The sequence below is a fragment of the Sitophilus oryzae genome, unplaced genomic scaffold (assembly GCF_002938485.1).
Source record: "Sitophilus oryzae breed Bouriz unplaced genomic scaffold, Soryzae_2.0 scaffold_882_pilon_pilon, whole genome shotgun sequence".
Taxonomy (NCBI): domain Eukaryota; kingdom Metazoa; phylum Arthropoda; class Insecta; order Coleoptera; family Curculionidae; genus Sitophilus; species Sitophilus oryzae.
Genome location: NW_022147508.1, coordinates 289,096 through 304,672, shown reverse-complemented (window position 1 = coordinate 304,672; position 15,577 = coordinate 289,096).

Below are 15,577 nucleotides of genomic sequence, written 5' to 3'. Positions count from 1 at the left end.
TGACGCGCTAAAATTCAAAAATAAATTCTTTGTAAATAGTTCTTTAAGTCTTTTATCGTTATTGTTTTTGTTAATTAGTGTTAAATAAATAGTGTTTAAATAAATTGTGACTTTCTATCCACACGGAACCGACGAAAAACGTAACAATTGGTGTCAAGTGTAGCGTGTGCAGTCCAAAGACCAACGTGGGAAGAAGTTTGCAGATATTCGCCGAACGTAAAGTCGTACTGGGCCCAGTGGAATTCCTTGGTAATAGATAACGGACTACTTCGCCGTGTGATCGAGCGACCGGAGGGACAAGAAGAGAGAAGGCAAATCGTCATTCCAAAGAAGAGGGTCCCAGAAGTCTTGGAGGAAGTTCACAATGGAACCAGCGGTGGACATCTTGGTGTTACCAAGACACTTGGCAAGCTGCGTGAACGGTTCTACTGGGTGAACTGCAAAGAAGATGTGAGGGCCTGGTATAAGAAATGTGACACTTGCGCAGCCCTCAATGGGCCATAAAAGCGTGGTAAAGCCCCTATGCGCCAGTACAATGTTGGCAGTCCCTTCGAACGAATACCGATCGACGTGGCTTGTCCTTTTCCGGAGACGAACGATGGCAACAAATACATTGTGGTACTAATAATGGACTAATAACTACTAATGGATTACTTCAGCAAATGAGTCGAGGCCTACGCGTTGCCAAATCAAGAAGCGTCCACCGTTGCTGATGCCCTTGTTAAAGAATGGATCTGCAGGTTTGGTGTTCCCATGGAGCTTCATTCAGATCAGGGAAGAAACTTTGAATCCAATCTGTTCCAAGGCGTCTGTGAAATCCTGAACATCCGAAAGACCAGGACGACTGCTCTACATCCACAATCCGATGGGATGGTTGAACGCATGAACAGAACTATCAACCGTTATCTGGCCAAAATAGTCTCTGACCACCAAAGAGACTGGGACAAATTTCTTCACCTGTTCCTGTTGACCTACCGTTCATCCATCCAAGAATCTACAGGGCAAACTCCAGCCAGCATCGTTATGGGACGGGAAGTGCGCCTACCTTGTGATCTGAAATTTGGTTGCCGACCGGGAGAAGAAGTCGCCGGAGAAGATTATGTCCCCACACTACGTTAAAGAATAAATAAATAAAATAAATAAATAAATAAATATTCAAGCTGAACATGGAGGATACCAACCAGGGAAGTTGGTGTGGCTATACAATCCGCAGAGACGTCGTGGGTTATCTCCGAAGCTACAATCCTCGTGGGAAAGGCCATACGAAGTCATGGATAGGATTAATGACGTCGTATACCGTATCAGAAAATTGCCAAAAGGAAAACCGAGGGTAGTCCATTTCAACCGTTTGAACCCCTACCAAGGCGAAATAGAAGATCGTGCTGGGACCGTGAGAACCTGCAGCTTTGATCCCCCTGATTCGGAGATGTCCTTTGACGATTTCATGGCCCGATACAACAGCAGTGAGAAGGCTCGCTATGGTGTAACCAAAGAAGATCAACGAGACCTCTTTCCGTGCCTCCCTGATTATTCGCTCGCTCATTGTGTGGCCCGAGATTTGCGGATGTCCAGAGGAATCGCTGCGACGTTCAATGAGAAGTTTGGGCGTGTCGGAGAACTACGCCGACAGGATCCAGAGGTTGGAAGCGTCTTGAGGCTAACCGACAATGCACATGGTCAAGCAAGACACATCTTCTACCTGGTCACCAAAGAATGGTCCCCGAGTAAGCCGACTTATCTCAATCTATGGAAGACCCTGATTGAACTGAGAGAAGCCCTGCTAAACAACAACATTGCACGATTAGCCATTCCGAAGCTGGCGTGTGGACTCGATGGTTTGAGTTGGCGTACAATCCGGAACATGATTGAAGTCTTGTTCAGATTTACGGGAATCGAGATCCTTGTTTGCTGCTACAACCCAAAGCTGAGATGAGGGAGAAAACTGTAGACTGCTATTTCTACCCGACTTCGCAATGTACCAGGGGCCAGCTTTGCAAATACCTTCATTCACCGTGTATATCTCGGGACGAGCATGCACCTAAGAAGGGGGCAGTATTGCGGACCGGTGTGGACTCGACCTAACCTAACTATATAGCCCGCCCTCGGATGACCTTAACATCGCATTAAAGAATAGACACCGTAATGATTCATTCGAAGATTCGAGAAGAAACGAGTTCAACTGGAATGGAGTAGTACATACGAGAACAATCGAAACGTTCTCTATGCACCTAACGATCTATGGACTATTCTAGAGTTCTTTAGCTGTCGGTATAAAAGCCGGCGGCTGTGGCCTACAGAGGGCAGTTATAAATAGACGAGTGCAGTTGACGCGCTAAAATTCAAAAATAAATTCTTTGTAAATAGTTCTTTAAGTCTTTTATCGTTATTGTTTTTGTTAATCAGTGTTAAATAAATAGTGTTTAAATAAATTGAGACTTTCTATCCACACGGAACCGACGAAAAACGTAACAATATAATAATTCATAATTTTCGGGTTATGGATAAATGATGAACTGTTGTTGACTGATTCTGGAATAGATATTTTATAATAGACAACATGGTGTTTAGTTTGCGTAATCGTGCGGTTAAAAGAAAACAGTTGCTTAAATTTCGAAAAACGTTTAAAGAAAGAACGTCGCATTGACTTAAAATATAAAAAAATGTGTATAAAGAAATGTATTGTAAGCGTAAAGCTACCTACTCGTAAAATTCAAAATTTGAAGTTTATGAGACTTCTAGAAGCACCTTAGAATTTTGATGGTCTGACGAAATTAAAGAAATTTGACAAGCGATAATTCATAAACTATGAACTATGAAGTATAATTACTGCATATGTTGGCAATAAAGCCAGCTACAATATGCTTTCTACATTGTTTTGTAATAGGACATAGTACAATAATAATTCAGATCTTGTACTGTCCGTTATCTTATTGTAATGTGTTTTATTATCCTTGTCTTGATAAAATGAGCACCAATAAATTACAGAAAATTCAAAACTCTTGTTGTCGTTTTGTCTGCCAGGTAAATAGATACAACCACATTTCGCCATATATTAAATAATTGGAATGGTTAAAAGTTGAAAAAAAGTCAGTTTCTTTTGACTACTTTTATTCATCGTTTATTCGCTCAGCATCAGCCACAGTATTTAATAATGAAATGAATATCGCGAAGTTTAATAGTATAAAGGCCTATAAGATTTTTAAATAAATTCACAATGCCAAAGCATAAGATATCACTTTTTAGGCGATCGTCCACATACAATGCCGTGAAACTATACAACGCACTACCTGATAAATTTAAAACTTTGTCAATTACTTCCTTCAGGTAATTTAAATTTATGTATTAATATGGGTATGTGTTTGAGCTAAGTCGTTAAGTGGTAGAATATAGCTTTAAGCTAAACTTCGCCCACATTATCTTTTTGTTTCTTAATGCAATAAAAACGTTTTCTTATTATTATTATTATTACAGATCTACTGCCAGTTATTCAATTCCATGAGTACTCAATCAGTTTAGGTTTTCAGTTTAGATTTCACAGCAATCCGACAATATTTAAATATCTAATATCTGTTTAACAAAAGGTAAAGTTTCTATTATTGTTATTGGCAATAAAATCCCTTTCTGGGACAAAATTTATTACCACTTAAACAGATTTAGTTTGCACTTAACGAGATCAAGCCGCAGCTCAAAATCACACACGTAATTTTATCGCTCGTCGCTGATATTTTCAATGACATACTAACTTTTATGGCCAACTAGACTTACTGCCGCGTCGCCTGGAAGTTAATCCGCAAGAGATATCACGCCGGGACACGCAACACACTTCACAAACTTTTGACATGGAAGCGTACGATTAAGAAGAAATTTATTTCTTTTGTTAGACGTTATATCCAATTAATAAGTATGTTTTCTGTCAAATGTCGGTTTTCTTTTATTTTTCATACTTATTTCAGTTAGATAAAGCAAATTAACTTAAATTTGTAATTTTGTTTAATACAGTTCTATATTTGATACCAATTAAACTTTTAGTTACGTAATCAGAGCGCGATTTTTAAATTCATTGTTGACAACCATGGACAAATCCGGCGACGAGCTGGCTAACTGGAATTTAAATTTCCCGCTGGGAATTCAGGTGGTGTCTCTACTGTTAAAAATGTCAAGTTGCCATATTTATTTATTTATTTCCTGACATTCATTCGTTTTGACACTTTAGTTTTGTATTACGAATTGTTGGTTTAAATGAATTGTGTTGTAATGGTTTAAGCTTAAAAATTTTTACCAGCAGACCTTGCAGTCGAACATTGTTCTTTTTAGGACCTCTTTTATTGCGAAGTGTACAAGATAGCTTAATAGCCGTAAAAAACTCATCGCAACTTTATTAGAATATTTTGAACGGGAAAGCGGTAGTAATGGCCCTTTATGTCCCTTAAGTGTTGTTAAGAAGGTGACTTTTGTTGATGTAAATATAATAACTGTTTACATATTTATATTTCATTTATTTTTGTTTTCTAAAATATTTCGATTAAAAGAAAATATGTAAAAGTGGGCAACGCTGTGCTGGTCAAGCTTAATTACGTGACTAAAAGTTTATTTGATATGAACTATAGTTATATAGTTAGTTTTCTAGCGCCTAGGTAAATTAAAATTTTCTATTCAACTATAGCTACGAAGGTTGTTTTTTATATTTCGCGTAGGTTTGGTGCTGCCACCATTTTCTGCCAGTGCTGCCACCATCGGAGAATACCGTCAACAGCCGACTAAACAAATACACGGGTTTAAATAATGAAAAAAAATTGTTATAATAATATTTGAAAAGTATCTGTAAGTGCAATTTATGACAATTAAAAATTTATAGCTTTTGATATATTCAGAAGGTCTAACGTGTATTAAAATTTATTACTCAAGCTAATAAAACCATTAGTAATTATAGATTAGTAATAACACGCCGACTGCTTGAACTACGGTAGCGATCATAGTTTTACGCACCGGTTTTGCTAGTTGGGACAGAACTGAGGGTATGTACCTGGACTGTAACGAAATTTTTTAAAGGTACATAATTATAATTTTAGAAGACATTTACAAAACATTTAAGCAGTAGTTGGTTAAAAAACGTGTGCCATTAATATTGACCAAATTATATTGCATCCTTATAGTATAGGTCTATTTAATTTTTGATTATGTAATGGTTTTGATTATGATTTGTTTACCCACTTATTTCGGCGAACTGCCTGATTCCGTTTTTCCTTTCGATCAAGTTTTACATCTTTTTACAGCGTTTTTACATCCGTTGGAAATTGGAACCAATTCTCAAAGCAGTTACTCCACTCGCTTGTTGGTAACTTTATCGCGCTGACTGCATCTTCTTTTCGTGCTTTTAAAACTAAATTGTTTTTCGAGGTGTAGAGGAACTTGTATTGTCTAGGTGGAGGATCACTTCTCGTTGAGGGTTGGATTTTCGAAATTCAGCAATTACTTTCAGCAAACAAACAGATATGTACCAATCGGCAGTAACAGTTCTTTGATTTTGCAGAGAAATTGTTGCTACCTGACCCGCTTTTGAGACAAATGCCGCCACCATCGTTTTTGAATCACTTCGGGAACAGATAACTTTCGTCGGATTTTAGTTCATCTCGGAACATCCAAACAGCTGATTGGCATTTATTTTCGGGTTCATAAAAGTAAATCCAGGATTCATCATCACCTACAATACTGTATATATTTTCTGTTTTCTGCGCTAAACCGGTGTAGAGTGTTTTGACACCAATTGACTCTAATTGCTTTCTGTTCTTCCGTCAACCAATGCGGTATCCAAAGAGAAACTATTTTTATACAGATAAGTCTTCATTAAATTAAAAAAGATAAAACATTTTAAATTGAGGTCGTTGAACTGCCCAATGATGCTTCAATTTCACGATCGGTTATCACGATTTTTATCTTCTTGGTTTCACGATTTTTATCTTCTTCGATCGGCTTACGTACAGCATCTATGTTTTCCTGGGTGACTGCCGGTGTTGGTGGACCTGTTTTGGATCGTCGCTAATCCGTCCACATAAATTCTCCATACCAACGATAAATTTTCGATTGTTCATTGCCGAAAATAGAAACGCAAGGTATTCTTGTTGATATAACTCTCTTTGAAAATTGTAAAATATTGTTGCGTGGACATTTTCTCGGCTTAATTTCATTATTTGACTAATTCGTCACCTTCAAAAATTCAGTTTATGTACAGCTTTAAACTAAGCGGTATATTTTTTTTCTATAAGCAAAATATAAAGGGCAACCCTCGTTTTAGTGTTAAAATAATAAATGGAGGGTTCAGAAGTCAATCAGTGTAAGTCAATGACCAATTATATTGAAGTGCTGATGTTTAAAAAACAGGTTTTAAAAAAATGAAAGTCAATTCCTGTGACTTTTTTGTCGGCGTCTTTCTTAATATAAAAGAAACTAAAGTGTACTTTCTTTGTATAAAAGTACTTAAGTACTTGTACCTGTACACTTACCGCTCAAAACTCGCTAAAATTACTTTACATTGCAAAGTTTCATATAATGTTTAAAAATACTTATCTCAAATTTTTCTCACGAATATAAGTAATTAATATAATAAGAATGGTTTTGTTTTCTTTGTTTTTGTCGATATTCTCGGACAACGGTGTGACGTAAAGATATGTTTCTTTAATCCCCCTCCCTCCGGTTTACGATGATGCATGGGAGCAAACGAGGCAAGAAAAGCAGTTACATCAGAGAGATCCCCGTGTCCGTTCAATCATCCCCAATTAGCCGGCCGGCTAAGTTGCTGATAATTACCTCACCGGCCGAGAAGTCCGAACACTGACCACGTTGCCAAATATCCTAACAACAAAATGACGAACCATCTTTTATTAATGTATGTGCCCATAACCAGTACAGGTCAATCCTAGGTTAATTCTATACATGGTGAGTCTTGAATAAGTGCAAATATTTTCAGAGCTGGTAGATCTCGATAAAAGAAACATATTTTCTCTTTACCATTTTTCAAATAAGTTTAAAATAATCGAGATATTTTAATTTGAAAATAAAAGAAAACATTTTTTATATGTTTCACTTAAATTTTGAAAACCACTGGATCTTTTCTGGACTTTCTATCTTTTAAATTTAATCATGTTGCGAGATTATGAGATATTATGTTTTTTTAACTAAGTCAAATTTAGTGATTAGCACAGCTACTGTGATATAAAGAGAAGACATGTGGTGGCTATCTATTTCAAAAATTAAATAGTTTGAATATCATATAATAATGGCGGTAGCTGTGATGGAATTGGGCGATTAAAAAATAATCATTTTTTTTTCAAATGGAAACCCCCTTTTTTATTTCACTATTTAATACGTTACTTTTTGATTACACATGTTCCTATACCTTTTCACTAAAGGGGGTTTCCATTTGGAAAAATGATATGATAATATTTTAATCGCTAAATTCCATGACAGCTGCCGCCATTATTATATGAGATTCAAACAATTTAACTTTTGTAATAGATAGCCACATATCTTCTCTTTATGTCACAATGGCTGTGATAATCACTAAATTTGGCGTTTAGGCTATACACATTTTTTTGACAGGTAGTTTTTTCCGTCCAAAAATTTTAAATATGTTTCCTTTCAAAACCGGTTAATGTTAGATATATAGTATTTAATACCAAAATTCATAAAATTTTACACAGGATTTAATTATATAATAAAAAATGAGTGTACCCATTTAAAATAAAAAAGTTGCTGTCGACTTCCGGTATTTCCGGAAATGACACCATATTGAAAATATTTTTAGTCGATAAATCACGTTGTAAAACAATGATGTGCAAAAAATCTCCAGTCTAGATATTGCAGTGCTCCAGAAACTTCTAATGCAGGCTCAGCCTGGGAGAGACCCTGTATACTACCCTTAAAAATATTTGCACTTATACTAGTCACTCTGTAGAGAAGTAGGTACACTAGACGTCAATGTAATTTTGAAGTACCTGTACTATCCATTTTGCCAATATAGTAACAGTCTTCCCTCGCAGAGACTTGTCTCTCAATAAGTCTTAATAATGCACATAAAAGTGTGCTTTCTGGAATGAACTCTACCTACAATAATTGAATACAGCAATACTGTCCTCGTAAATTAACAACTTACATCATCTAAGGATATCTTAGAGAAACTCTAGGATGTTTTCCACTGACTGTTTTTTTTATCTACTTTAACTAGAGCATAAGTATCATTCCTTTTGACCCCCCCCCCCGTCAATTTCCCCGATCCTCCGACCCCCTATCAATTTCTTTTGACACCTCCCCGTCTTCTTAAAGCTTTAGGGAGCAAAATATTCTTCTTAAAATTATCTGAATTAAAGTAAGAAATTATTATTATACGAGCGGCAACATTGCACTGCCGTCCGGCATCTTTCTTGACGAGCTAAAGTAATGGATCCATCATCCCAACGGACAGCAGGCCCACAACATCTCGTCCGAATTAGCGGATTAGCAGGCCGCTTTGTCATCCAGGACTGGCCGCAATAATTGATATATGGTCATTAACGATCACCTACCGGACAGGACGAGGTCTTCTCCTTACGTCTATATTGGGGAAATTTATATAAAAACCGAGAATAAGACGAAACAAAAAAAGTTAATCCAATTTTACTTAGAGACAGTAAAAAGTATTTTATTATTACTGAAAATATAGTTCAAGAAAAAGTTATCAGATAATATCACCAATTATCACAAAATGAGCGAGCCGCTATATTTATGATTAAGACATTTTCTTAGTCTGCGACCACACTGAAAGCGACTAAAGCGTTTTAGGCGTCTTTTACGACTAGAAAAAAAAACACGAATATATACAAGTGTTACCAACAGCAGGTGGCGTTCCTTCCTAAGCGATAGAAGTTTCATGGTAAATGAGAATAAATCAGTATGTTTTTGAAAGTGTAGCGTCTTTCGCGACTTCTGCATAGACAACGTTGGCAATTTTTAAAATAATCCAAAAGAATGCTGCTGATATTATATTTCCATCAAAAATTATGTCTTTTAATAAGATAGCTGTTTCAGTTAAAGATCAGCTGTTTATAAGAGTCCAAGTCAAGTATGGGATCACATAGAGATCGCCAGTAGGGTTGCCACCTGTCCTTTTTTGAAAAGGACAGTCCTTTTTTAGAGCAAATTGTCCTTGTGACTTTTTTGACCTAAAAAGTGCTTTTCAGTTACGTATTTTCCCTGAAAAAAATACCTACACCAACCATCAATATTCCTTTCATCCAAATTTAATTAAACTTAAAAATTAAATGTTTTTTTGATTGTCGTGATTGTTGCCTAGGCATAAAAGTAAATCATTTTTACGCCTAAGCACAAAAGTACGAAAATATATTCATAATACCGTGCTGGCAACGGTTACTTTTGGGTCGGCATTTACATGTGTGGAAGTAAATCGCATAGGGATCTTATTAAGTCGGAGTGAGAGAAATGCGACCGACCGACGGCGACGCGACTTATTTTTAGAAGACTTTTTTTTCAAGTGATAACTAGATAAAATCATTAGACATGTTTCTGAGCATCTGAAATGGAATTATAAGGATATCGTTAGGGTGTAATGTTTTTTTATAACAAGAAAACGTCAGTAATCGCGATAATTTAAAAACTCAACTTTTTAACACATAACAGGCCATAGCTCAAGAACCACTTTAGATATTGAAACTTTTTTTTATTTTCAAGATCGGATATTTTACAATATGTTTACATAAGAAAAATTCGATAAGGTTGTTTTTTCTATTCAAAAATTGTAAACAATCCATCCGTTTACTTTTAGAGCATAGCAATTTTCAGCAATCGTGTAATTTTTTTATTGATAAAGATTTTCACATACTGTCTACAAAAGAAAATACAGCAGAAATATTAACAAAGTTCTTGAAAAAACTAGAATCTATTATTTCTAATAGATTTCGAGATATCGATTTTTGAATTCAGAGTTCTAATAGCGCGACCACTATCGAACACCCACTCAATTTCACTTATTTTTACCAAAAATGCAAGTGTTTCTAGCTTGCACTTAAAAAAATTCAAGCTATAAGGAAAATTACAACGACTCGTTAATAAATAAACAAATTAAGTATCACGAGACGTAATTAAATCGTGATGCTGAATGCATGACGTACACCTTTCCCTAGAACTTTAAGTACTGACAGAGGTATTCATTGGGTCGACCGGTCAACTGCGACAAATCTGCTATATCCCCTTCCACGTCTCTTAGTGATGTGCAAGTTTCTCGGTTTATTTCATACGTTTGGCAACGTGTTTACTGTCCTCTCTTTGTTCAGTACATTATAAACGCATTTCACAAATTACCTATAACAGATGCGAAAAAGAAAGCGACTGCATCGGAAACCGCTCGGCAAACCCGACACGCCTATTGAGTGGTGTAAATACACCAGTCGTTTAGTCCGGAAACCTATGCTGTATCGTATTCGCTTGCTGGAATGACATAGTGCGTGGTTATATGTTTCTTTTTAAAAACGCGTGTAGGATTTTTGTTGAACTTTTAAACTGTTATTTCTAAGTTTTGGTAATTTGTATATCTTTTTTAAAATGGGATGTGTTTATTTATAAGGAAAAAAAAGATATTTATAGTATAAAAAATTAATTTATTTAACAAAATTTAATTAAAAATGTGACAAAATAGTTACCTTTCTATTGGTTCTATCGGACTTTTTTCGACTATATAAATCTTTATTTGTAAACTTTAATACATCAAATATTTTTAATCTAATAAATCATTTAATGATGTAAATAAGAGGAAATTTCTCACATGGGTGGTCAAATTTTATAGTTTTCATTATATCAAACAGCCTCTGAGAAATGTTTTCAATTCAAAATGCCTTTAATTATGTTTGACTACATCATTAAAAAGGGTCTTCAAATACATCAATGTGATATTTGTCTAAAATTTGCAAAAGAATCCGAATCTCTGGATAACTCGAAATTATTTACCCATTTAAAAGCCTTTGATCATGAAAGTGGAAAAATTTGTTCATTTTATTTGCAGGCTGGAAAAATTATTTATATTAAATTTTGATGAGTTTTGCACTGAAGAAAACATTCAGAGGCTGTTTGATATAATGAAAACTATAGAATTTGACCACCCATGTGAGAAATTTCCTCTTATTTACATCATTAAATTATTTATTGATTGAAAATATTTTATGCATTAAAGTTAGTACAAAAAATAAAGATTTATACAGTCGAAAAAAGTCCGATAGAACCAATAGAAATGTAACTATTTTGTCACGTCTTTAATTAAATTTTGTTAAATAAATTATTTTTTAAACTATAAATATCTTTTTTTTTCCTAATCTCCTACGAGCTGATATAATATGACGAGCAATCTATTAAATTACTGTGAGATTATACAGAAAAGTCCACAGACTTCGAGACATAGGAAAATCAAGTCCAGTTAGCGTGTGTCCAAATTTTGACAAGTTTTCAAAAATTACAGTTTTGTTTAGACTGACATTTAATTTCGCCTGACTTCTCGGTGAATGATTTTATGGGAGTACATACAATCTAAAATTTACGGCCATGAAGAAATTAAAAACTTGGAGCAGTTAAGACAGAAAATATTTAATGCCTTTGACACTGTCACCCCTGATATGTTATCCAATGTGTGGAGGGGATTTTATGATCATTTGGGTTATTGTTTAATGCAAGAGGGAGGCACTTTTGAACAATTTTTGTAATTTTTTAAATTTCATTATCCTGTTTTTTTACCGTTTACCCATTACCTACCTTGACGGACATGGGAAAACGGAGGTCCTTTTCAGGACCGCAAATATTCTGATTGAGAAAATTGGTAACTTTTTTTTGGATTAAAAAACAAAAGTTGTTAATATAATATCAATTTAAAAGGGTTTTGGTAGTTTTAATACACACTATGATATAAAATTTATTATTATTATAATGTACATTATTAATACTATTGTTCATTCGAAATGGCATTAAGGCCCAATTGCAACAATGATTTAAATTTTTCTTAAAGATAAGTAGAGCTTAGAATGAGCTGTTTTTATATTTACTTTAATATTCACCTTAAATGAGGAAATTTGACTGATACAATTTTTGAATTTGAATTGTTTTTAATGATACTAACAATTTTAGTTCAATTTTTAATAACATTTATTTAATATTAATAGAAATCCAAGAGATTTGAAACCTCTTTTAGCGATTTATAACATTCTCAAATGAATTACAGGTGCCCTTATTTTCTATGAAATTCACACAGCTTTTTTCATAGTCGCTGCAGTTGCTATAGCTATAAAAAACTAATTTTTTAAGGTGTGAAAATTGCGACACACGCTAAATGGACTTGATTTTTCGTATGTCTCGAAGTCTGTGGACCTTTTTGTATGCCTCCATATCATATTGGTGCAGATTATTTTCACCCAAACAAATAATAACCCAAATTATACATTGATGCGGATTGTCTATGAACTCTTTCTGAAGGTCACAGAAACCTGAACGCGTAATTCGGTGTTCTTTCGCATCTGTTGTAGTTAATTTGTGGCATTGTACTCTTCTTACATACGGAAATCTCGACCCAAGACTAACCTTTGCCAGCCCTTAGTATATTATTAAACTCACATAAAATGTCAAATTCAACGATTGGGACCATCATTTCTCGATATATAATTACTTCCAGGGTATTACTTTTAAATCGTTTTGTATTATTTGGGCAACGTTGGAAACTGTTTAAAAAATTATTTCTGAACGCTTGAAAAAAATAGCATATCCTATTCGGAGTAAAAAATACTTTTTGTGCTTCGCCTGTAGTGTCAAGCGTACAAAAAGTATATTTTTTAATCCTAATAAAACAGGCTACTATTGTTTAGAATCGGCAACATTATTTAGAACTCGCCGTTTAATCTGAAATGATCAGTTTAGACACCGAATATTAACAGTTTTATTTTTAACTATTTTGATCTTAAAAAGAGCTTTTCAACATTTTAAAGTAGCAATTTATAATCAGCGGTTCCCAATCAGCAGGTTACCCCCCTCCGGTCGTTTTTTATAGTCCGATGTCCTTTTTTTAATTTGTAAAAAGGTGGCAGCCCTAATCATCAATCACCAGTCAAGTATGGGATCTACCCCAGTGCAGTTATGACATTTACCATGTTGAAATTTCAAAAATTTTTAGAAAGCTGCGACCATTGAAAATAGTTAGCCTTAGTAACCCTTATTAACATACTAAAAGTCCCCATTTGTCCGATGTATGCGTCATCAAAAAAAATCGGCCGCCATCTTGAATTTTGGTACTTTTTGGGAAAAAATGTAAATAACTCGAAAACGGTTTGTTATAGCGAAAAACTTTTAGAGGTAAAAATTATAGAGAATAAAAAACTCTATTAGAATCAATAAAAAATAGTTTATTATCCTAACGCAATAACGTACAAAAAAAAATTTAAAATCGAGCAATTTTTAAAAGGAATCACCGAAATGCAAATTACTAATTTTTTAAGGTTATTAACAAATAACATGGATATTTAGCATCAATTCAACTGAAATACAATCCTTGTGACATTTTCAAGAAATATTTTTTATTGGTGGGTTAATAATATTTCAAAATTAACAAAAATTGTAAAAGCTATCCTTTACTAAATACATGTGTACTAATAATGTGCGAAAGCATTCTCCACCTTGTCCCGGTCGGGGCTATTTGCACTTAAACCGAGGTCTTATTGTTTGTGTAAGTGTTTTTAATAAACATTATAATACAGTGACAGTTTAAAAAATTAGGCAACAGGTTGGAAGAAAAAAATAAAATGTAATGTGTAAACTGGCGACTTTCAAATCGTTGCAAAAAGATCCTCATCTGCGACAAATTACATCCGTTTTTTTTAATCCTGCAGCACAAAAATCTAAGCTAGTCGAAGCTGGAAATACATTCTTATTTTCATTATATGGTCGACATAGGCTAGCAAAAGATTTAGATCAGTTGAGGTATTTTAAATATAAAGTCCTTACATCTCGTCAGGTACTTCTGCATACAGGTACATCTGCAATGTCCCTTATGGGAACCCCATCTCTTAATGGCCTAAATATAATCGATTTTTGCTCTGAAGTTAAAGGTATTTTTTAAAAATTACGTGACACTGACACAAGAATATAGACCAGCATCATATATTTTGTTGTACTATTTTTTTAATCGCATTGATACATGTTTAAAATCCAATATGCCATGTTCATGCTTGTGTGGTAACTGTAATTATATTTCTTGCGAGAACAAACAAATATCGGTCGATGAAGAGCAAATCGAATAAAATTGTAAGTTTCATTTTTTTTTCTAGAGATGACAGTTTGAAAAGTTAGGTTACAAGTTGGTAACACATTTTTATTAAAATGGTCATAATTTGAATTATTGTTATTCGATTTGTAGGGGTATGTTTATAATGTATTTATCATAATGAAAAAGTGTTAAGATCTTAGGTTCAGATCGTAGATGATATTTATGTCAAAAAGGTATTCGCAAGGAGTTTATAACATTTTATTTTTTTCTTCCAACCTGTAGCCTAATTTTTCAAACTGTCACTGTATTTTTAAAAACAAGTTGTTTACAAAATGGTAACAAAAAGACCTTGGTTTAAGTGCAAATAGCCCCGACCGGAACAAGGTGGAGACTGCTTTCGCACATTATTAGTACACATGTATTTAGTAAAGGATAGCTTTGACAATTTTTGTTAATTTTGAAATATTATTAAACCACCAATAAATAGTTCTTGAAAATGTCACAAGGACTGTATTTTAGTTGAATTGATGCTAAATATCCATGTTATTTGTTAATTAGCTTAAAAAAATAGTAATTTGCATTTCGGTGATTCCTTTTAAAAATTGCTCGATTTTCAAAAAAATTTTGTACGTCACTGCGTTAAGATAATAAAGTATTCTTTATTGATTCTGATAGAGTTTTTTATTCTCTTTAATTTTTACCTCTTGAAGTTTTTCGCTATAACGCTCCGTTTTCGAGTTATTTATATTTTTTCCCAAAAAGTACCAAAATTCAAGATGGCAGCCGATTTTTTTTTGATGACGCACACATCGGACAAATGGGGACTTTTAGTATGTTAATAAGGGTTACTAAGGCTAACTATTTTCAATGGTCGCAGCTTTCTAAAAATTTTTGGAAATTCAAAATTATTTGCACTGGCCTAATCATATAGAAATCATAAAAATAAAATTATTACAAGTGAATTGTGGAAATAAATCAGCAATACCGTGAAGAGTGATGGTAAAATTTGCCAGGGTGTATTAAAAAAATATATTTATTTCACTTTGAGAGGTGAGTATCTATGTTTTTAATTATTAGCATTATTATTGTATGTAAAAATCATGTATAGTTTGGTATTGATGAGTGATTATTTCTTAATTGTAGCAGTTACTCCTGATGAAGTCAACAAACCTTGACGAAATATAGAATTTTATTGAATAACAAAAACACTAGTTTTGTTTTAACAGACCGCATACCCATAAAATATTTTTTCCTTTACAAAAATATACATCAATACATATTCATAGTTCTACTTAT